Source organism: Pectinophora gossypiella, chromosome 7 (assembly GCF_024362695.1).
Source record: "Pectinophora gossypiella chromosome 7, ilPecGoss1.1, whole genome shotgun sequence".
Lineage (NCBI taxonomy): Eukaryota > Metazoa > Arthropoda > Insecta > Lepidoptera > Gelechiidae > Pectinophora > Pectinophora gossypiella.
In genome coordinates this window covers 6,542,414-6,568,469 of record NC_065410.1, presented here as the reverse complement: position 1 = coordinate 6,568,469, position 26,056 = coordinate 6,542,414, and the positions used below count along the sequence as shown (strand labels likewise).

Below are 26,056 nucleotides of genomic sequence, written 5' to 3'. Positions count from 1 at the left end.
AAAAAATTAGTTTAAGTACCACCTAAGGTTCAATTTCATGTCAAGATCATGCATCTCTTTCATTGTTACACACACGTAGTGCTTAAATATAGCGATATTTGGGCTACATGGGAAGTATTGTCAAAAATTGTAAATCAATTATTTGGCCAACCGTAAACATACTTGCTAGCAATAAAAAAAAGGGATTGTTTTATGTTTTTGTTAATATGTGGTTCAGATTTGAAAGTTTATTATAGAAATTTATTGTAGAAATAGGTATTGTTTACATATGTCGCAATAGGCATGTACCTGTAATGACTATGTGTATTGAATACTTTAGTAAGTAAATAAATAAATCTTCATAGGCATTTCGCTTCTTAGGCATTTATAAACATTGTTGTCAAAGTATATTGTAGGCAAAGGGCATTGAACATTTCACTATGGAGGCTGGCATAGCCTGGTGGCGCCACCTAGCGGATTTTTTAAAACTGCGGCGCACGATGAAACCTGTGCATATCGATAGGGGGCACTTTTCTGAACAAAAAAGCTTTAATGAACCTATGCTCTAAAGCGTCACGTTTTCAAGATATTTAGCTTGAAAGTTCCGAAAAGTGTTGTATGAACAAATCGATTTTACTTTTATATGCAATTGGAATATAATGACTAAGTGATTATGCATGGAATATTAGTGTTTAATATACCACATATTTACTTTATTGAAAAATAAATAAATAGAAAATAGGTAAAATAAATATCTATAACTTACTTTTATGTGTAACTTAAAAGAAATCCAGAAACGCGTCGTGAGATGTACAGCTCATGACTTATTCTCGTGGTAATCACGCTCAAAGTTATTTGCTATGATTGTCTAACAATTTCACACTTTTTGAGTTTTTATGTTTATTCAATGAAAGCAGGTGGGGTGTGAAAATTCGCTTTTAGGACTACTTTACTTTACAGCAGTGTATGGAACATACCTAGTTCGTATAGACACACCAACGGGGTGTGTGCCTTCAATGCAACGGGACCTTAAGCTGTTTAGTTCATAACAATCATATTACATGAACACATTGTTCAATTATTTATCGATTTTCTTAGTTGTGTTTTTATAAGTATGAAATAAAACATCGTAAAAGTAGTCATATAGTTATTTATATTTTGCTTAAAATGAAATCAATACTAATTGTTATTGAATACATACAGTGTATATACTTATAACAAATAGGCTTTTTTTATACAAATTCGTACCTATTAGGATAATGAATATCAGTCTTCTTGAATAATCAATCTTCTTCTTCATCAGAAATAATAACTTGATCTAAAAAGGCAGCAGGGGGTTGAATTTCTTGGTGCCGAGCCCATCCCATATACCAAACTATGCACATGACATGAGCACAGCACCCGAGTGTCCGTTTTCCAACTATACAGCTGCAATAGTGACCGACAAGTTTATTTCTGTTTTTCAAACTATTATTTAGCAAGATATATACAAAATAAATTCTGTTGCTCTGGTGCCTCGAGAGTATTTTAGCTCTTGTCAGCCAAGGATCACAAACTACTATGTTGTATTGATTTAAATTATAGTCAACTTCAAAATCTTCATACACTTCAATGAAAAACGTTCCGTTTTCTTTTAGGTGTTCGCCATAGTAGCTTCTTGCCTGCGTCACTTGATACGGCCCCAGAGACATTATCAACAGATCCTCATATGATAAGATGGGAAACTGTTGAAAGCCTTCACTTGAGTTCATAGCTTGGAAAGCGGCTCTGCGTTGATTTAAATTGTTTTGTATTACAAACTCGCACAGATAGTTTGGGGCGTCGTGCTTAAGGTATATATCGTTGATTATTTCATTTACGAGTGGGTGATCTGTCACCCGTTTTCCGAAGGCATTTATTAGGGCGCAAGCAATCCTCACTTCCTCTTTTAAATGTGGCATATTCGGTATTGCGTAGTTAGCTGGAAACGATAAGAATACTGTTCCATCAATAATGAAGTAAGTACGTCACATTTAGACTGCGTTTCCACCAGTAACATGCTAGATGCTACGTTGCATACCCTACAATCGGGTTCATTGTGCCGATCAGAATCAGACCCAATTATCTGATTGGTGGATATTAAACCTAGCAACGTAGCACATGTCAGATGAAAAAACAGCCTTACCGTTGTGCTTGCATTAATATGAACTGATTACTCTCTACTGTTACAAAAAATGCAAATATCATTTATTATACATAATTAAGTGGTAATAGTTGGCTATAAAATCTATTGAAAGCGTAAGTCTGGTACACAAGTGATACGCTTGGCGTAAGAGCTATCTCTGGCTAATTATAATAGAGATAAGTTGACGACTTTCTGTTAAAAATGTTTTGCGTTGATTACACTCCGTCTAAGACGCTACATAATGAGAGCTTCGATAAAGTAGGATATATATTATTTTCATACACGATTTTTTTTTCATATGACATTTCGATTATGAAAAGCACGATTGAGAAACGAGCCGAATTATACATTGTCATTTTATGTATTATACTGACCAGGGACTATAATATAGATACCAGATACACTGCATACTGAGATTTTTAATTTTTGCAATGTTCAAATAAGATTACTTAGCTCTCGATCGTCAAATAAGTGGCGAGCATAATTCAGGATGTTGGGGTGCCTAGCAATATAATCTTCAGTTGTCAAGTAAGACTATATAGGACGCCGAGATCTTCGGCGCGGGCCACGAACAGTGCTTACACCACAACAAAAAACATTGCTTGGCACCAACATGACTGGACATCTTGCCAAGACAACAACAACAAATTCAACAATAACACTAACAAAGTCAACAAAAATACTAACAAACTCAAGAGGAATATTAACAAACTCAACAGTGGTAACAAATACAACAGAATGAACAGGATAGAGTCTCAGAACAGAGAAAAGCGCGTGCGCACGTTGAAGATGAAAGTGGCAAACTGACTGAAAGTTCACCCGGCTGCCAATCGTCCTATTGTATTTATTGTATGATGTTGTCTCACTCACACTTATTGTATGGCTATTCGCTATCCTTGTTGATTCCGCCGAAATAATAGAAATTCGTGCAACTTTAAACAAAGGACCTCCATTTTCGTAGTTCCTGGAATTAAACGAGAAAGCAAAATGGCAGTTAATAAGTACACCATTTTGTTTCTCTTACACAGATTTCTTAAACTTCGAGAATTCTGCTTTTTAACGAGTACTAATGATGCCGCACTAAACGCATTGCGTTTATAAAAATGTAAACTTTATTTTATATTTCATTAGATCCTATCGTTGTGTCAAGTAAAATCAAGTTAAGGAGTAAATGACGCCTATATCATACATAACACAAACTGATAAACTCAGTTTGCAATTAGTAACCTTAGATAAGGTGTGCACAGTTAAGTACCTATGTACTTCCTATATAATGTAGCAAAGACAAAAACCATTAATGTTGTTGCAAGTATTTATTAATTTCATTTTTTCAATAAGATAAATATGTTGTATATTAAATAATGTTTCATGTATAATCAATCACTTTGTCACTATATTACGATTGTATATAGATAAATAGTAAAATCGATTTATCCATACGACACTTTTCGTAACTTTCAAGCTAGATATCTTGAAAACGTGACACTTTAGAGCATAGGTCCATTAAAGCTTTTTTGTTCAGACAAGTGTCCCCTATCGATTTGCACAGGTTTCATCGTGCGCCGCAGTTTTAAAAAATCCGCTAGGTGGCGCCACTGAGATATGCCAGAAAGGTTCATAGCCCTTTGGTTTTAGGCATTGTGCATTTTAGGTGCTTCGCTCAAAAGGGCTCTTACCTCCATTACGAGTAAGTAGGTACTCTGAAAGAGTTTCCATGTCTACACCACCTCACAATGTGACAATGTAAGTATACAAAAATAACATTTCAAGTGATGTCAAGTAATGTCAAGTTAGTTGCCCGACCTTTGTGTATTTTCGCCGTAATGAACGGCTCCTTCATTCTTCGCCTTACCACAAAAAAGTTACTATCTATGGAACAGAGGGTAGAACTAACCCCTTTCAAAATTTAGGGAGCTATTGTTGTTAGGAGAGGGGTTGCTACCTGGGGTATTCAAAGCAAAAACAAACTGCCCAAATTTTGCAATTAATTTTCCACTAGATGGCGCTAGGGTAGTTTTAAAACGCGGTATTGAAGTTTACTATCGTTTTGATTGGGGCCAGTGTTTTTTTTGATACAGTCGCTTCACGCCGGCTCGGTCCTTAGACGTCCGCGGACTTTTAAGGCCGAGGTTCCTAACCTAACCAACTTCTTGGGCCTCTTTCGCGGGGTTGCGGGTCGGCTTTCGAGCCAGGAAAAATTGAAACCCCGTACACTTAGTCATAAAATTGGATGACTAGCTAGTAAAGAGAAAAAGTTTTGATAGGTAAAAATTGTTTAAATAAACGAATAGTGTTGCTGAGTAATCTTTTATTTTCCCTTGAATATCGATATGGCTGTTATGGCTATCGATTTAATCGATACTATTGGGAATTCTACAATTATATCGATTATAATCTAATAAATGTTAGATATAATCGATTATATCAAAACTATCGATTGTAAAGTAATGGCAATACTATCGAATAAATCAATTATTTAAATATAATCGATTGTTACAATATAACCGATTTAGTTTTGCATTTATTTTACAATTGATTATATCTATCAATTATTAGATTATAATTGTAGAATTTTCAATATCGATATTTAAATTACTTAAGGGTTTAGAAAATAATCGATATACAGTCGATTATCGGGCAACACTAATTACGAAATATTTCTTCGGGGAGGACGATAGAAAATCTCAAACGGTCTTGAAGAAAATTTTTCGCTTCAATATCTTCGCGTTCTCAAGTGTAAAGTAAGTAGAAAAGTTGGGAAATGAAAGCAGTTTCTTCCAAGTTTGCTGGCACTACAGTAGCAATAATTTCTTAGCCGGCATGAACGCGGTTATTATCGATTAGGTCGAAGGTTCAACTCGTCATCACAGTATTTACCAAGTCGGTGGGCTTCAAGCAGTTACTTTACATTATAATTTCATAAAATGTTCCGCGCCGTGACGCTAATTTCTTGGCTTCGTGACGAATACAATATCAGTATTGTGAAATCGAAAACAGTAACTATTCTTGGATTATGATGTTATGAAATGCTAAATATACATTGTTAGTGGAATTAAATCTAGTCTCTTAACAGGGTAAGCATACAAAAGACGACGTTAAACGCGTATATTTTCCATTTCCTTTATATCAGTCATTTCCTATGAGATCTTCGCGACTGAGAAATAAATTTGTTATGTGTTCCGCTTCACATACGTATCGTTGGTAAGTATATAATATATGACACACCTACTCTAGTATTGCCTGTATTATACTATGCACAATGAGCGGCCTTTAGAAGATCAGCGTTGAATGGTGGATGTGCATTCGTACAATTACAAATTGCCAACCGGAAAATGTATCCATCACTCACTCGGTTACATTCAGCTAATTTTACCAGTTAAGTCAGGTAAGAATTTATCAAACTGCGATTTTCCTTTCCTCGGATATATATAAATTTATCCTGAACAAATAGGTAATGAATTATAGTAAGGTATACTGTTATTTATAAAATAGAACGTAGTAATATAATACATGAATGTGCGTCAGCTATCGTCTTTTTCCGCTTTTAGACGTGTAATGTATGTTTCTATTGTCCCCACGGGTGATTTTCCTGTGACTTAGGGCGTTGAAGCCAGGGGTGGAATGCCCCTCAATTTAGCGCTGTATTTTCCTTGTTTAGGCAAAGTTGGCCAGTATTATTTAGTACGAGTGCTATTATAACTTCGTTTTGAATCAGCATCTGACAAAATTTTTGACAAACAACAGTCAGTTATTGATTTTAGCACATTCAGTTGTTTCAGACAGGGTCGTTTGAGGGCGCACGCGGGCGCGGGGCGCGGCGGCGGGCGGAGAGGGAGGAGGCAGTAAAACGGCAACCATACCTCCACACGTGAATATTTGATGGCTGAATCTCGCTGTGGCTACAGATCCACACGGATATACAACATGTCAGACGGTTTTCTAAGCTGCACGCCAGATATTAGCCCCGCTGATTAGGGGATCTATGGCTTTGTAGTGCGTGTCATAAAGAAGCTTTGATCTAAGACTTTTCATTTACAAAACGAGGATCCTTTTCGCTGTCGGCATCGTAAGCTGTGATTACTGCGTATTTATAAAGGAAAATGACTGAGTCGCCGCGACGTTAGTTGGTCTGCCGAATTTATTTTAAAATGTTCATCTTAAAGATACTATTAAGGTAGCAGGGAACTTTTTTTACGTAAACCATAAACAAATACCATTAAAACCCAGATTCAATCATCGCGTATTTGTGTATTGTCTATTCCTGAGAGGTGTAAAGATTTTATTGTGTATAAAGGTAGGTACTTGTACAGCCAGCACAATGTGCCAGTGTTTCAGGATGAGAGTGCCAGATTGTATAGGTACCCGGAGCGCCGTCACACCGAATGTGTTTTAATAATTGATTCCGAGTGGAAAACGAAACCAGAATGGTGAAGTCGACACCGCGTTCTTTAAATATTTCCAAACAAAGATATTTTAAACAAAGAACAATAAAAGGTCGAATTTTTTAATATAATTAGTGCTGTATTTTTGTAATTTAATTCTATTTTGCCATTCCTTCCGGCTCAGATGCATATTTTTGTTTAATTACAATGACGGTCGATTTGTTTGGCATAAATTAATGTTTTGAATTTAGCAGTTACGTTTTGCGTTAAGTTATTAAATTATTCGAATATATTTGTGTGAGTACATTGGTTTACACAGTATTACACTACCTATACAAAAAAAGCATAGGTATATAAAAATACTGTAAGTAAATATGTCTACAAGTAATTTCATTAACAGAATTATAACTTTACAAACAACACTTAGTCACTTTCATTTGTCGTCGTAGGAAAACATGCTTTCGCAGCAATAATTAGCAAAAACATGACATCAATAGGAGTATGAATAACAAACGTAATCACGAGACGCTATCGCACTTCCGATGTAGATAAAAAGTTGCAGTTTCCGCGTGTGGCTGCAATCATTGCAGATACATGGTTAGGTACTGGTATAATAGCGAACGACGGCAACTTTTATCATGTTTCCTCCGCGTTTCATTATCCGAGATATATCCGTGACATGTACGCGTGATATGTGGAGATGATGTAGATATTCAAAGTTACGGCTTCAAAGGCTGAATCAAAACTCGCTACACACACCCGTAATCCCTAATGAGGTGCGCAGAGCCTCAAGTAATCAAAGACAACTTGAAACCATTGTTGATGCGAAGGCTAAAAAGAGATATGACGAATCTTATAGTGACAAGGGACCAGCCTATCGCCCATAAAAAATACCATCATGTCCCTCTGTCGGATTTTATGACAAGACTGGGAAGACAAGCAGCTGAACGTGTTCTATATATTTTGTTTGCTCCCAGTCCAGCTCAGACCGGAAGGCGACAAAGGCGAGGCCAGCATTGCGAGCTGAGATTTTTATAACGTTCGAGTTTATATGCATGCGATTATTTACATATAAATTCGCCGCAACCCTCGCGGAAATACTTACACATAAAAATAAAAAAGTAGCAAAGAAAAGACTAATAATTGTTAGGTACTTCTAAACCAACTTTGTTAAGTGTATTTAGCATTGAAGTGGAGTATGCTCTAACCCCTTCGGTTGATGAACGGAGGCCTACGCCCAGTTATTAAAGGATAGTACTCGTATGCACTTACTTTTTCTTCTACCGTGTGGGTTGTGAGGTGGATGAACAACCTTAGCAACCTGGTGTTAGGGTTATTATTGACCCTGGAACCTCCGGGAGTTCCGGGACAATCATTGGCCCATGGAAAACTTACTATAAACATAATATTTATACGCTTAAGTATATTAAGAAGGGTGCACAAAATGCACAACAAAAATACGAATGTATCAGTCCGTTGCTTGCTGAATCAATTTGCATAAAGGATTGTCTTTGTACGATGTTCCGGACTCGAGCAAAGGTTTTGAATTAAATAAATTGTATGCATGACAAACTATGGATGCGCAAGTTGTTTAACTGACTTCAAAGGAGTTGATTCTACATATATGTCTTTGTAAGCTTTGAAACTATATAACTGGTTTACGTATTTTCGTTTGGACGTTTTTATCAATTTACAGATTGATCTTCTTCGTAGTTTGATAAAAAGTTTTGATTTTCTTAGTTTTGTCTGTTAAAAGAGTATCTAAATCTGATAAAGAGACCACCACATATCACGTTAGCTTAACAGAAAGCTTTCGATTAAGAAAGAAAGAAAGAAAATATTTATTCGGCAAAAAATACGTAATTACTTACATATTCTTAAGAGGTAGGTAGTTAGTAATAACAATAGAATTATAAATAATGCCGAAACGGCTGCAGCTCAGCAAATGTCGCAGCCTAGCTGTAGCTAGATTATGGCGCTGATTTTCAGCTGCAGCCGATTTATCATCAGAAAGAATTGAACAAAAACTGGGCTCCTAAGTCAAAGCACATTTGTTCTTACGATTAATTAAGTATATACGAAACTAAAAAGAATAAAAAATATATATCAGAAAAAACACAAAGAATAACTGTCAAAGTAATTAAGTATTCGAAATATTGAATACTTAGTGTGTATTTTTCTGAACCGGCGTGCAAGTATTAAGCGATTGATGAATGTGGAGGAAGCAAGAGAAGTGTGTCAGGCTCTAATCCCGGTGGGAAATAGGCGTGAGTTTATGTATGTATGTGTATTTTTCTATTTTAGTTACTGCCTGGACTGCCATTTTCAGTTACTATTATCTTTTTTACCAATCCATACCAAGCTAAATCTTTATGAAATGGATGGTACAATATTAAGCTGTGCTGAGAAATAAGCAGAAAAAGTTCGTAGGAAGAAGTTATTACAGTCCTCCGATATAAATCTAGATCTCAGTCTGCGATCGCGATTGGCGATTGTATCGCAACAGCGAGCGCGGGAGCGGAAGCGATAGCGGAATCTTTACATCACTACTATATAGTCGGTTTGATTTATCACCTGACGACTATCGGCTTAATAATCGCATTTCCGATACTATTCGAAAAGACTATTTCCAATGCAGATTTATTGCCGAGCCAGATTTAGATCGTCAGCCAGCACGCATCACGTGTTATTTTTAGAATTTGCTTTGCGAAGAATTATTGTTTAGTTGGGTCTATGTTCTTGACTGTGTGTAATATGTGAAATGACAATAGATTTAATAAATAATACTTACTTAAATATTCAGATAGAAAGATCATATAATTTTATTATTTTTAACTTATACTTACTTAATCTATTCGTGTACTCGTTGATGTCTTTTAAATAAAAAATATTAAGTACTTACTAAGTTTTTCGATAGCTGTATGTAAAGAAGACGGTCTTTTCCAAAGAAGCAAGATTCGTTCGTTCGTTCGCTCTAAACACAGAAAAAAATATCTACTTATTGTGAATATATTTATTGCACTTAACAACTAGTTACATAACAAACATGAAATGGACGTTTACAAGGGAGGACTTATCTCTAAGAGAGATCTCTTCCAGCCAACCCAAAGGGTAGTAAGAATGGCTGCGGGAGAATAAAAAGAGGTGCAATATACGAAATACATTATAATAATTACATCTACCTACATAAAATAATAATATATAGTGTTATAGCCATAGCTTATATTTGAAGCGATTACTATTATCTAAGTTGTAATGTAAATGCAATAGTTGAAACTCACTATTTTTTACTTGTATTTGTATTTCAATCACACCTACTTATCCATGGTCAGATGATGTAGATTGGCCATTTGAAGAGCGTAGGTGACTGGTGTAGTGTGGTGAAGTATGTGACGACCTTTCAACAGCCTTGGGTCATACCTCGATGGAAGAGACAATCAAACAATCTGTCACTTTATTCAAATTAGTCACATTGTTGTCGAATGTGTGAGTGCTCATAATTTAATGTACCGAATTTTTTTTATTTTTAATCTTGTTTCTTCGTTTTGTGTCAATGTCTATTCCAGGGGGCTATTTTTATGGTTTCGTAGCCAAATGGCAAAAACGGAACCCTTATGGATTCGTCCGTCCGTCCGTCCATATGTCACAGCCACTTTTTCCCGAAGCTATAAGAGCTAAACTGTTGAAAGATGGTAAGTAGATGTATTCTGTGAACCGAATTAATATTTTTATACTTACAATAATAATAATAATAAAAGGCGTCGGGATGTGACGACCCCATCGCCCCCTGGTGAATTCATCAGCGAACCTGGTGAATTCAACAGTGCAGTCAGTCTCCGCAGGCCAGCTTGTGGCGAGCTGTTGGTGAGTGACGACACCACGGAGCTGAGATCCCCCGAGAGTCGGTCAGGTCCTCCGTCTCCGGCTTGCCTTCACTGGCCTGCCGGAGTGGACCCCAGCGGGGGCCGCAGGACTCTCACCTCTGGTTGCCTTCATTGGCCGGCCAGAGTGGGGCGTTAGAGCTATACGCTCGCAGGGTGGAAGTGAAAGATGCATAAGTCGCGAGTTGGTGAGGCGGGTAAACCGCCTCGCAGAAAGCGGTGTACACCTCTCGACACCCTGACCTGCTCATGACCATGTTGCTGCCTTGCCGTCCAGTCGCGTCGGCTAGATATGCGGCCCATCCAATGGGTGGCGAGTCACCGCCTGCTCATTGTATCCATGTTACCAACATTGGTCGAGCAGGCGCCATAGTCCCCCATAGCTCCAGTATCCCAGTCCACTAACCCCCAACCCAATAGCCCAGTTCCCTTTGTTCCCATAATCTGCAATAGTCCTACACGAACCGGGGATTGTCTTTGGGTGCACTCCCATAGTGCATACAGGGATAATCGCCGGTTGGTGTCACACCACATTTAGATTAAACTGTCTTAAGGGGCCTCTACGTGTTGGCTTCGGCCCCACGCACGCATTCCAAAAGTCCGGGCCTCCATAGGCCCGAGATATGAAAAAGACATACAAATAATAATAAAAAAACAATAAATTTGGGTGGTTGCCAATACTTAGAACTGAAACACAGAAAATGTTTTTTCATCAAACCCATACGCGTCGGGTATCTATGGATAGGTCTTCAAAAATGATATTGAGGTTTCTATTATCATTTTTTTCTAAATTGAATAGTTAGCGCGAGAGATTCTTCCAAAGTGGACTAAACAAAATATATGATATGCAAACTTGTACCAAAAAAAATGGTTTGAACGAGATTTATTAAGTATTTTTTTAACATGTCATAATTTTTTAACCGATATTTACATTAAAACATCGAGCAAAGTTACAACGAACCACAAGAACTTTTATATTGTGTTACTTGATGCTACGGAACCCTTCATGGACGAGTCCGACTCGCACTTGGCCGCTTTTTATATTTATAGTAACTACTCTACTTTGTACTCTTCACTCTCAATGTTCCCTAGGATTCTATTGTCTTAAGTTCACAAAGACGGACACAATTACAGTCAGAATTGTCTAGGCGGAAATTAAACTCAGACCTTTTACTCGGGCACTACTAACTTAGCTAATAGGTGGTGAAGTTAGTGCGATAAGTGGCCTTTGTCAAGATCTCCATCTTCTATCATAAAATCGGGCGAAAATCGGCAGCTACTTAAGCTAAGTGCTAAGCGCAACTGACAGCATTACAGATGTTGAAAACTCTATAATGCATATTCCAGTGGAAAGCGCACTGTAGCTCTATGCAAACTTAATGCACTTAACTTACAAAGGAACTTTTGTTTCGTTGCTCGAGACTGGAGTGGGAACTGTAATTATTTCTGAGCTGGACATTATATTGAGAGTGAGAACCGAGTGAAGTTTAAATTCAGCTGATTTCAACTTCTTTTCTAGAAAATGGCGTTACGAATGTAGAGGTGTTTTGTTACATTTAGTTACATATACATGTCTACTTTACGCCCATAATCCCTAATGGGGTGGGCAGAGATCAAGTAATCGAGGACAAATTGCAGCCACTGTCGAAACGAAGTCCTAAGAGAGATACGATGAACCTTGGTGACAAGATCAGCCTACCAACTGTAACAATGCTTTACTTGGATAATACTTATTGCGGTGGCCGAGTTAGGTCAGACTTTGACGCTAATACGAGTGTCCGCCATTTACAACAGAATAGAGATATTCAAGAAATAAGACATTTTATCTTAATACGTACAGTAATTAACCGAAAATTGTACAATTTATTACACTCACTCTACACTATCACACGCAATCGGCGTATTCAGAGCGAGTTTGTCATGGGAAAAGCTCACACAAATAAAGTTCATGTTGCCTCGCACCCAACAGACCTTAACACTTGTAATGACGTAGGTATAAGGTATACGATTAAGAAATAATTATCAAGGGCTTTGTCGTCATTACGTATTCCACGGCATACGTATGGCTAAAGGTGTGTACCGCATGGTCGCACGGCACTTTCGACTTAGATTTTTCAAAATCGTGTCCAAGAGACCATTATTTTATTTTACTTATTTATTTAAAGGTACACACAAAGGTTACAGATGTGGGTAATAACTAGATTGAAACCCAAAACGTGTATACACGGCATGGTTAGGAAATTTTGTAACGTGAGGTTAGTTGCAGTTAAATGCTAAAAAGTGGTTAATTACTACATAACAACAAAATAAGAGAAGAAAAAAAGTTAAAAGAAACATTCTGTCACGGAGGGTAAGCATCCATCATATTATTATCCATAAGTTAAGTAAGTACTAATATTATATATGCAAATATAACAATATCTGTTCGTTTCTAAACCGGTGAACAGGTTAAAATTAAATGTGGTAAGCACGAAGACAGTACGAGACCCAGGGAAGTACATAGGATAGTAAGAAAAAAACAATTCTATGTGAAAAGAGACTATTAGAAAAAAACGTAAACTAGATAAATAACCTAAATCCTCACGAACGGAGTCGCGCCCAGAAAGCTAATTCATGTATATTCGGCTTATAATTAACAAAACAAAATGAATAATAGAAAAAAGCACGAACTTGTCTTGGTTGGTTATTTCTCAAAAGTTCGTCCATATATTTATTAATTGTGTCTAGAGTTTCTGCTCGACAAGTCTCGAGACTCGACAATTTGGCTTCGAGAATGCTCGTGCCTCGAGAATGAAAATAGTTCGAGAAATCAGAAACCCTAGTTGTGTCCATTTAATTCAAGCCGTACGTGTGTGTATTGGCCCTAAGCTCCGCTCTGCGGCGCTCCTCTCATAATTAATACACAGTAAGATTTTGATATACTTGAAGCCGAGAGCGAGCGTCATTTAAATAATGCATTGGGCTGTAGTTTCGGAAACGTCCGTTACTTTGTGTATCATGTCTGCCGGATTACACAACGCTCTGTTGACTTATGTCAGCCACCGTTCGAATATCCACACCGTAAATACAAAATTTGTACCAAAAATGGAGCGATGTGTCGTGTGACGCAATATTAGGAACACCTTGACCTTAATTGCTTTGTAATTTATGTTAACTTAAGCCACCTACGTGTTATTCAAGATCAATGAATCTCTAAAAAAGCATGGTTATGTTCAAACGGAAGTGTAGGAATACATTAGTACTTTTATGGATATTATGACAAAGATATTTTTAGCTAAATGTATTCGAATATTTTATTTATATCGTCAGTGAAAAGGCAAAATTACGTAAGCGCCGAAATGCAATTTCAAGAAAAAGTCATTTAAAGTGTTTTATCATAACTTTTTACCCATATAGCCAATTTAGATGACGTCTACGCAAGATTACATTGTTATTCTTTTTAAATTTTTATCTCTAGCAGTAGATATCATAACATGGACTACTATTTTAGGATATTTTGGCGCTTATGTAATTTTGTCTTCCAGTGACGATATGTATGTATATGGTTTGGCACCAAAATAAAGATGTAGATTAAGTAAGTATAATATGAAGTGACTGCAACTAACCTTGTAACATTATGTAACTAACATTATTATTATCATCCCCCTAGCATAATCCCGCTTTTCACAGGGTCCGCTTACCTAACCTTAAGATTTGACAGGTCCAGTTTTTACAGAAACGACTGCCTGTCTGACCTTCCAACCCGCGATGGGAAGACCAGCCCAATACAGGTTAGGTCACATATCTTTGAAAATGCATTTCTCGGGAATGTGGGTTTCCTCACGATGTTTTCCTTCACCGCTGAGCACATGATAACCATTTATGATCCAAACATGAATTCGAAAACAAATTCAGGTTTAGGCCTGTGCTGGATTCGAACCTGCGATCTCAAAGTGAGAGGCAAGCGTTCTTCCAAATGGGCTACCACGGCTCACGACTCGGAATATTTCCTGCATTATGAACGAATTCGTATGCAGCACTTGTTACTTCCGAGTGCCATCATCGCAGCTGTGACGTCACAATCCCCAGTATCAGGTGACAATGCAACATGAACTAGCCACCACCGCGCGCCGCCCCAAGGAATCGGGGTGAGGAATCTAATTAGCAAACTTCCCCTGAATGTCTCATGGGTCGAGGGGAGCAGCGGAATGAAACTTCACGGAACTTAAATATGCCTTTGAAGTCGTGTAACGCGGATCAGACAAGTCACAAGTATCGTATTCTCAATTGTTCCTTTCTTAATGAAATAAAGGAAGTGATAGCTTGGGATTAAGCTTGACTTGTGAATGAGAGGTGTCGAGTTCGTTTTAAGTCCTTCCTTTTTGTAATGAATAAATATAAAGAAATCTTCAAGCCTTTTTAGAAGAAAAATAATAGTCGACTTGTAAACAAATAAATCTTACATAAACTGCAAATAAAATACACCATTAAGTAATACACCACAAAGGAAGTGGATTTAATAACAAAGTAAATAATAGGAAGACAATGACGATATAAAACGAAACAAATAAACGTTTTAAAATGACATCCAACTATACTTTCTCACAGTTTTCTAAGAGAGAACAAATAATAATAAGCTCGGAATGAACGTGCGAAATGTGGAACTAGACCAATCTGGGAGCATGCTACTGACAGGTTTGTCGCCTCTCGTCGTATGCCGTGTCTTTCTCATCATTAGCAGTGACGCCATGTTGTGCAGCGCGAATGTATTCTATTTTTGAATAAAATACCAACGGAAGAGATTTCCCCTGCGGGTTGTTAGACTAAATATAAAAAAAAACACGATATTCGATAGGTACATATTAGCTACCTAATGTTAGAACAGAATCGATCGCCGGATCTCGACTGACACATCACTGTGCTAATTTACGTCACAGCACTGGCTTTTGAATTTAGACAGATCGGCGTTCTGTTTAATACCAGCCATCGGTCGTCAAACTAAAGAAGAAAAAAATATTTCGGTCGACCATCAATGTAAGTAGGCCCTGCCGGCTGCCGATACAGTAATGTACTTACTACCTACTTACAATTTGAGGGTAGACTTTTTATTTTAAGCAACTTTCTTTTATTTTTTGAACTTTAATATCAGTTGGAATAAGTAGCAAAGTGACTTTACAAAAGAGAAAGTAAACTGTAAAGTGTGCGATTTAAATTAAGGTTAACTTTCAGCTAACCGATGCTCATTACCATAGTACTAATAACGTTAGAATCATTGACTGTCGACTGCTTTGGGGGATTTCACGCTTAAAACAACTGGTACCTACTTAGTAGCGACTAATGACAGAGTTTCCAACATTGCGGTGAATTCAAGCTATCTGCGTTTAGTAGTAATGTCATTAGTATTAGCATCCGCCAACCCCACTAGAATAGAAATAAATTGTATGGGATTGACAAAAGCTAATGCGACATTTCGTTAGCTTAAATCAATCGAGACACCAAGGTTGATAATGTTGTTCATTGATCTCACAACCCACACGATAGAAGAAGAGGGCTAATTATTATACAGTATTATATAATGTGAAACTAACTTAGGGTGGTATTAATAAACTAATATCAGCTGAGACTGCCCTCAAGATCATGCTTAAGTCCCTGTTTTTATATAAGAACTGTCACATTGACATGATCTTAAGAGCAGTCTCAAAGCTGAGATTAGTTTATTAATTCCACCCTTAGTCTCTTAACTTAGTTTGTTACCTTACAGCAGAAACGCTGGGGCGATTTTGACGAAAACTGGCATAACGATTGGTCAAAAACCATATATGCTATGATACAGAAGAATATTCTTTCCAAGTATAGTGTGTTCCAGAGACACTCTTAGAGTGCTTACTGCGATATAACCAAAATCCACGCAGATGAAGTCTTGGGCGGAAAGCTAATCCCATAATCTTTCTAAGACGCTAAGGCTAGACTCAGATAGATAAGGTACTCGTATTACCATAGAATAAGGAATAATACTACGATTAGAACGGCAACTCTCCACTCTTCGGTCTTACTTTAGTCTTCAATCGTATCAGCGTCAGACGTTACACAGTCATATAGTACGCGTGTACATAATAATTATAATAACGTCAATTTGTAGTGTCTGTGTAAAACGAGGTGTTTTATATGAAGTGTCCGAGGAGTACTGTTATGGAAGAGGCGCGTCCGCGATGGTCCGTAACCACGGAATAGAAGAAACCTCCTCCCTTTTTATTCTATTCCGTGTCCGTGACCGTCTCGTCGTGTGTACTATATTCCAACATGCGTGCGCTTGCGCATCGATTGTTTATTGCTGACCTTCGTGCAGTGAACCTGTTTGCTTTTTGCAGTGATGTTCCTAGTAATAAAGCCTTGACTTATTTGTTGTTATGGTAACAACATACAGACAGCAAAGAATGGAACAGAGGGTCAAACCAAAATGTTATCGCTTTTGTTAATGCTACGCTAACACTAACGAAACGAATGAAAATGTCAAACACTTTGGCTTATCATACTGGTTAGGCCCTCAGTAAAGAATATTACTTACGTTACGTACTTACAAACAAGAATTGAGTATTCCTTTACAGTCTATAGGGTAGAGGTTTGACGCCAACAATTGGATCATGAACGTAGGATTTGACGATCGAGGTAGGTATCTTCTAACTAGTACCAATAATAGAAATTTGCTACACCATAAAGGTCATCAAGATTTAGTATTATTACTAGTAAGATGTACAAGTACTAGTTACTATAGAGTTTTTATAAACTCATGAGTGAAATAGCCCACCACTAGCTATTATAAAAAGTTATACAGTGAATTAAAAAGGTAATGGTAACATATTGTGTTTGTATAGTAAGTTGTGACAAACATAATACTTACATAGTATATACCGCAATCACAACAAACAAATACTACGATACTACTACAGTGAATAGGAAAATATACCTAATAAACTATCTAGCAGTAGTGTGTAGTGTCGGGTTTTGTGGCGAAGGCATCGCGGCATGGCGGACCGGTCCCGGTCGATGACCTCAAGCTAGGCTTTACATTACACACCATCCTTATTTGACAACGACTTATTAAAATCTGTTACAGTGTAGGTACAAATCGTTCTAGGCTGACTAACGGTTGAATAAGTAGGTTAATGACGACTATTGTTGTTTTGTTTTGTTTTATAGGTTTTTGTAAAGACAAATTATTTTGGCTTTTTTTGTTTCATATTTGCTAATTGCTCTAGCACATCGAAGCGAATTAGATGAATCCATCAAAGAAAGCAATATTGCTATTTGATATTTGTTGACACTACGCACTTACTTTTCTAGGCGCAATCCCCGTGCTGTCTGTTTTCTTTGTATGTTCTATTGTGTACAACTAAATAAATAAATAATTTGTCAAATTGCAATATTTCTTTTTAGATTAATTGTTTCATTGTGGCTTTTTTAATCCCCCAGTTCACTTAGCTTGTACTGGACTCTATTTACCCTTTGTCTTTTCAGGTTGATTGAAAATAGGCTGCGCTCTTTTGGAACTTGCGCTATTTTGTAACGAACCAAAATGTGAACAAAAAACTTTTCAAATATGTCTACAATCAATGAAAAGCACGTAAGCGCGATGTGATTTTTCTTAACAAAACTTTGCAATACACAATTTAGTTTCAATCCGGGTAAAAATGGAGACCACTTTAATGAAATTAATTAAAGGAATTCGAGGTTTTGTTGAAGAAAATCACATCCGAATGTTAATTCAAAACGGTGCTTCTTTTTCTTCTATCATGTGTGTTTATGTGATGTGTGTGTATTACCATCATCAACCCTGGTGTTAAGGTTATTTCTGAGCCGCCGAAGGCCCCTGACATGGCTCATGTAACGACTACGTACTTACATCAGTAAGTTACCGGGACCAACTGCTTGACGCGCCTTCCGAAGCACGGATCATTTTGCTTTTGGTCAATCAGGTGATTAGCATTTAATGTCCCAACCAAACTAGAAATCATAAAGTGATTTATGTGATTTGTCCTACTGGGATTCGAACCCGGGACCTCCGGATCGTGAGCACAACGCTTAACCACTGGACCAGAGTGGCCGTTAAAAAAGGTGCTTACGTGGTTTTCACTGGCGACGAAAAGGCAAAATTGTTTATCTATTGGATCGCATATTTGTGCATCCACTAGATAGCGACAATAATCTATCAATGTAGGTATTGCCTATTATTGCCGGATAATGACGGACAATCCATTAATAAGGGTTCCCATTGATTACGAGCACCTGTGACCGCTGATCGCTCATTCTGTCCGTACCCGTCGCTGGCACGCGCGCAGCCCATCTACATATAGGTACTACGTCATTCGTATTGTAGTAACATGTGTAGCTATATCGTGTACTAACTAGGTTCAAGATTATGAATTTCTGATTACTAAATAACGACAGATCTAAAACTAATGAAAGACAACTTATTTATGTATTAATTTGAATAAAAAAAACGCAATAATAAGTCCGACATTTTATCACGTTTGCCTATGAAGTCACAGTGTGCTTTTTCATACAAATTCCATAGTAATTTCATTTTTGACGTTTGATTAAGTAACTGATTTGACTAGTTGGAAACTAGCATATTCACGTTCTAGATGCTTCTAGAACTAACATGCTTGTTAGGGACGTAAAGAAAACGAAGTACTTAACGAATACTGTGTGGAGTTTGATCACAGAGATCTTTGTGTCGGCGATTTTTTTTGACAAGACTTATTGTATGTCTGCCTCTGGCAATAACTACTTGGCCGGACAATTGGGGAGCGCTGAGCTCACACCCGGCTCAAAATTTAAGAAGTTTTTGTAATGTTCGAGTTTTTATTCATGCATTGACATATAAATCGTCGCGACGCGCTTTATAACATTTCGTTTGTACCGAAACACTCGCGGGACTTCTGGGTCTCTGTTGAACTACTATAATAATGTAAAAGCATATACTTATACGTAATATATAAAAAACATTAGCTTCCCACTAATCGTTGTTTGCCATCATTTTACGACACCTTAAAATTATGTTACCCTAAGGCGTGGTAAATGGAGTTCACAAATAAAGGCTCGGCATATTTCGTTGCTGGGGAAACTCGTAAATTAATTTCGTTTGGATCATAAAAGTCATTTACTTTCCTATAACATTATCGATGATCTCGTAATATTACAATATCCATTAGGACATTTACGGCGCTTTCATGAGTGCAGCTAAAATAACCTTTTCGACTTTATTTGGCTTTTCCCACTTTGTTTATCCAATGGAAAGCTTTTCAATGGGGAGCGTGAAAATGAACAATTTTGTAACAAGCATAATCCGTGCTGTTATCGTGGGCAAACAGATTGGTTAATTCATTTTCTCTGGTATTGCCGATTCTCGTATGAATGGCGGGCCCTGAATGTCCGAAGGTCGCAATCCCATTATGCTGAAGGTTGCTTTGAGGTCCACCTTTGATGTTCTCTGTGTTTTTATATTATAATATATATAATATCGTTAAAAAGGACTCATCGCCTGTAGGTTAAGTGAACGTTATCGAGTTGTATTCTTATCGAGTACTTACTTAACTGATTTGTTCACAACCGACATTACTGCCATCGGCGTGGTTCTTAAAAAGGGATCGCCGGTTCGATCCCCGGTAACGGACTTGCATCAATGAGTTAATAATTTATCTTACATGCAATTTCCAATGACACTCTTGGTTTGAAAATTGTAGACGGCGATAGGGCTTACCGCCTTTCACGTTTGTCTAAAATAAAGCTCTGTGAGATGTGGGTAGTTTAATTCGTGCATCAGGCGATGAATTTACCTCTGACTACCCCAATTGGGAATATAGGTGAGCTTATGTTATGAATTGTACAGCAATCTTACAGCGGGATGTTTTATAAGCTGTTAGTTTTCCATGTAATAAATAAATAAATAATCTTTTAAAGTCTTTTTTTAAGTATATAAACAATATATTTTTCTGAAACACCCTGTGCAGTTTATTTTTTTTCATGATATTTGCTTTCTCATAGAAAATGTATGGGAAGGCTGTTATATGTTTATGGATTTCTATCACCATGGTAATAAGCGTTACAGGTGAATGGTCTTTATGGAGGGGGAGTCGAGAAACGAGAATTGGAAGGCATAAAGATGTTTACTTTTTCATAAAAATGAAGTCTTAGTTTAACTTGTAAGTTCGAACATCTAAAAAACAAACAAACAAACATCTAGTAAACATTCATAAGTGCGATGTAATCTTGTAACTCATGAATAAAACAAAACAGCATAATGCGGTCAAGGTTATAAGTGTTGTACAAAAAAGGTCTTCACACCAATAAACTTCCTAATACACCGAATTATTTAACGTTGCATAACACGACGTGAATTAATGAATTTGATTTGAATAGAGTTATACGAAACACGTGGTATAAGCACAGGAGTTTACTTCTATCGTGTGTTTGTCATTCATTAGTAAACTTTTATCATAGATTCAACAAGTGAGAATTATCATCTGTTCGTTTATTATAGGTACCGCACGCAACAAAAATACGTAAAAGTTACATTTGTTCAGTTCTTCTTCTTCTATCGTGTGGGTTTTGAAGTGGATTACCAACATCAGCAACCCTGGTGTCAGGGTTATTATTGAGCGCCAAAGGCCCCTGACATGACTCATGTAACGACTACGTACTTACATCAGTAAGTAGTAACCGGGACCAACGGGTTAACGTGCCTTCCGAAGCACGGATCATCTTACTTTTGGACAATCAGGTGATCAGCCTGTAATGTTCTAACCAAACTAGGGATCATAAAGTGATGTCTTCACCGGGGTTCGAACCCGGGGCCTCCGGATCGTGAGCACAACGCTCAACCACTAGACCACGGAGGCCGTTTTCTTTGTTCAGTTAATAAATTTATATTGGAGTTTATTGTGATCGTGAATCACTTTTTACATACCTATAAACTTTTTAAAGATACGTGCGGGGTTGCATGGCAACGGCGCCGCGCATGGCGCGAATTATGTCGAGGAGGATTAGAAATAGTGGAATGCAAATATAAGCTCTTTCCGCAAGGTCGATTGTTGTTACATACCTATTCCAGAGCCGCATACAACTCTCCAACACCGAGAAAAACTGGAACGATAAAATAAATTGATTAGCATTACTTCTATACAAACAAATATACCTACTTATAAATATAAACAAAGGGTGAGCTGTGGTAGCCCAGATGATAAAACGCTTGCATCCCACTTTAAGATCGCAGGTTCGAATCCAGCACAGGCCTAAACCAATTATTGTCGAGTTCGTTTTAGAATTCATGTTTGGACCATAAATGATTATCACGTGCTCAGCGCTGAAGGAAAACATCGTGAGGAAACCCACATTTCCGAGAAACGCATTTTCGGAGGTATACGACCTAACCTGTATTGGGCTGGTTTTCCCTTCGCTGGTTGGAAGGTCAGACAGGCAGTCGCAATCTTCAAGTTAGGTAAGCGGATCCTGTGAAAAACGGGATAATGCTAGGGGGATGATGATATATAAATAAATTGATGCAGTTGGAGCCACAACTAGACTGATATGTATTCACAGTGATAAATAGTGCTGGATAGTAACTGTTTTAAGATTGCTAATTAGATAATACGACAGAGTACGGAACGTATCTGGGGTGATGTTAAGTATAATGGAGTATTTGACGTCTTCGTCCCAAACAGACATGGAAAGTTTCACTTTCCTCCATAAAATATTATCAAAATAAAACTGTTTACGGCGGAATTAAAAAGTGATAAAAAATTAAACCGACTTTAAAAAATCTGTCTAAAAAGTAAGTTTTTTGATTACTACTAACTACTACACCCATTTGGATAAAACTGTCACTATGCCCTAAGTGAAATTATGCTTAATCCAATAAAAAAATATGTTTGCAATACTTAACATAAACTGCCTATATACGTCCCACTGCTGGGCACAGGCCTCCCCTCAATCAACCGGAGGGGGTATGGAGCATACTCCACCACGCTGCTCCACTGCGGGTTGGTAGAGGTGTTTTTACGGCTAATAGCTGGGACCAACGACTTAACGTGCCCTCCGAAGCACGGAATCATCTTACTTTTTGGACAATCAGGTGATTCAAGCCTGAAAAGTCCTTACCAAACAAAGGACAGTCTCACAAAGTGATTTCGACAATGTCCCCATCGGGAATCAAACCCGGACCTCCAGATCGTGAGCCTAACGCTCTAACCACTAGACCACGGAGGCTGTTACTAGACCACGGAGGCTGTTACTAGACCACGGAGGCTGTTTGCAATACTTACATACTATTAAATGACCTCTAACGGCTTCATGTTGCCTACTAACACCCATAATAGCTTCTTTCATACAAAAGACATCAACGAGTTCATTGTTTTTTGACCGTAACTTTAAAACTAGGTACTAAGCCGATTTTGATGAGACTTGCCTATTCCCTAAGTTGAATGATACTTAATCCAAAAAAAATGCAATATTATTTGTAGTTTCTGACAAATGCGTGGACAATCATACACCTATGAAAGGCAAAAGTTACGTGTTTAGAAGCCGACATAGACTAACATAACCGAATATTTTGCAATTCCAACAATATTACACAAGGGTCAAATTGTTTGCTTTGAAGTCGGTTAAAAAGAGCTGTTATTTATTTAATAATTTCGCATGTAGACTCATGACTCAATTATAACAAAATTGTACGATTAATATTCCATTTTCCATTAATAATATTCCTTGTTTATTGACATGAAATGAAATATATTTTGCAACGAATAATTCGACGAATCGATAATTGTGAAATGAAATGCATCGTCGCGAGCCTGCATGTATTGTATTCTTGATTACCTCTATAATGCAGAGTTAAATACGTATTATTATCAAGTTTAATCACTTTGAACAAAAATATCGTCAACTTTGAGATTGAGATAATAAATTAACTAGTAATTTTTGAAGTGAATTATGCTGTATAATGTCTGCTTATATATGTATAGAAAAAATATTTTATAGAGATTAATTTATATCGTAATTACTAGACTATTTATACACAATTTACAATAAATAAATTTATACACAATTTACTGACAATTATTAAACATTTTGATTATTATTATATAAATTTATGGACTCAATAAGTTTTATTTTAATTGTTTACTTTTTTAAATTATTATTATTTCAGTTAAGTACACACATTTCTACTGATAAATAGTTAATAGAATACATTTTGATTAACTTTTTTAAATTATTGTTGTTATAATTATGAATAATTATTTGCATGCCTAACTGTGGTTTAACATTTAGGTACTATTTTATTATTTTAAGAACCAATGTTTTCCGCAATTAAATGATGATTGATTGATTTTATTCCCTAAGATGTACTTACATATTTTTTATACTTATACCTACTAATCTTTACCTTATTCATCATCACAGGTAAAAACACACTGGAAAAAAACATTGGCTGTAAGCGAATTTTCAAGAGACTAAGATCGCAGTCGTTTGCCAGTGTTATATTATTTCGCATAATTTTATATACCTGTACCTGAAAAACCAGTTAAGTTAAAGTCACGTTCACATTGGACCAACGAAAGCAAAACAGGACAGAGAGCCGGTGAACCGAGACATCAACATTCGCTTTCGGTCAACATTTCGCGAATCTTGCACTCGACAACGTTCTGAAGTTAATTTACCATGTCGCACGCGTCACGGTTTTTGCATTCAATAGGTTTTTTATGGATGATGGTCGTTGCCATTTTTATGTATATTATAAACATATAAACTAGTGAATAATCATCTCATTCATATCATTAGCAAATGATATACTTAAATCAATTTTCCCTTGCGGAATTGAAAGGGTGAAATAAATATATTAAAAAAGTGTTGTCTCTAACGTTTTATGTATCTGCCCGTCTGTACTTATGTTCAAATTCAAATTTAAAAATATCTTTATTTAATAGGTAACCTAGTCAATTCTTACATAACGGACGTCCTAAAACTACTGCAGCTTCTGAGACAATCTGTAAAGTCGAGGAAAAGTAGCTGCAAGAAAAACCTCGGCACAGGGCCCTAAACGTTCTTAAAAAAAGCCTAAATTATTTTTCCATAGTATTATGCATATAATTGACAAGGCTTTATGAAGTAGATGTGTCTGCGGCGTTAGTAAAGCGCAGGCCGGCAGCTGCAGGCGCGGTCGCCAATGCGGAGCTATATTTCAGTACCACCTGTTTTATCTGGCCTGTTTTTACTGCAAGCGCCAACTACGTCGCATCTTAATAATATACTAGTCACACAGGATGGACGGCATAAAAAGGAAGCTCATATTTGTTACTGGGAATACTCTCAGATGAGTTAGTGGCATAAAGTTAATATAGAGTCAGTAGCGCGGCTTAGTTTAGCTTGACAACGCAATATTGGATTAGGACCTCACTTAGCAACCAAAGATTCACCGCTTCATATTTCGACTCAGATCACGATTTCCCATCGACAGAAATATATTAACTTTTCCCTGGCATAATACGTAAGTTTCCCGTGAATCCCGGTCGTGTCGCGGAGGGTGCTCGGCTACGACACCAAATTGCCGACATAACGCCGCGATAAAGCACTCAGCCAAGAACCAATCTCTTTTACGGTTTAATCAGAACTTGCCCTACCTAATATTATACGCTCGACGGTGCTGTGCGATCGCAATTTTACGCATAGATCGTTGTGGGTAATTCCTTACGCGTCTCGTAAGAATAAAGTTTATTTATTCCTCATGCGTTAGTATTGATGATATGGGTTGTTTCGGAATACGGATATCCTTATGGATATCCTTCCTTACTGTTATCAGTAAAGAAGGAAACAGCTAGGTTAAAATGAGCAATACAATATGTGGGTGTAACGTCGCCTTATAGCGAAAACCTCGTAAGAGCCATTTTACACTGAGACTATAATTTTTTACTTGGATTAGCGTATCTGGTGCGTTTTCATTGTTTTCAAAACTCTATGAAGCGACGATAAGAGCTAATGTTAATATAATTTGTTTTCCTATTATCATACGTAGGTATTTTGCTATCTGTTTATTTTGTGCTATAAGTAAATGTTATTTATAAATACCTACTTATTGACGAGAGATATTGTGAACTTACGTTACGAACATTTTTAAAGCATTTATTTTGATAATAAGTAGATATAACTGTTTAATAACCTGTTTCTATAAGTCAATATCCTCGTAATACGGCAAAAGGACTGAATTTAAATCAGAAATAACAAGATGGAATCTCTTTTATTTATGCTAATACGATAAGTAACTGTATTGTAAGAGCAAAGTTTTTAAAAGTTAACATACAGAGTGTTAGTGACATCGTAACGAAAACATTGAGGGATGATTCAGACCATGATTCTGGGTTGATATCAAGTGAATTCTGAGTTTTGAATCGCAAAAGTATGAAACTAAAAATAATTTAAAAAAAACACTAGAATTTTCGTGAATTTTCCGATGGAAAATTCTACTTGATATTATCTCAGAATTATGGTATTAGTCATCCGCCTCAGAATTCGTTACGGTGTCACTAACATAGGGGGTATAAGTGACGTCGTAACGAATACTGAGGGGGATGATTCATCTCATTATTCCGAGTTAATATCAAGTGGAATTTTAAATAATT

The 26,056-nt window shown here is 37.0% G+C and overlaps 1 protein-coding gene across 8 annotated transcripts in view; it reads right to left on the bottom strand.

The window, feature by feature from the left end:
* LOC126368555 (protein turtle-like) overlaps positions 1-26,056 on the bottom strand; it is an 89,011-nt gene that overhangs the window by 43,619 nt on the left and 19,336 nt on the right. For all 8 annotated transcript variants that reach the window (XR_007566612.1, XR_007566613.1, XM_050012577.1 and 5 more), the window contains exon 2: positions 21,487-21,527. The gene's annotated coding sequence lies outside the window, so the exon portion shown is untranslated. The remainder of the gene's footprint in view (positions 1-21,486; positions 21,528-26,056) is intronic.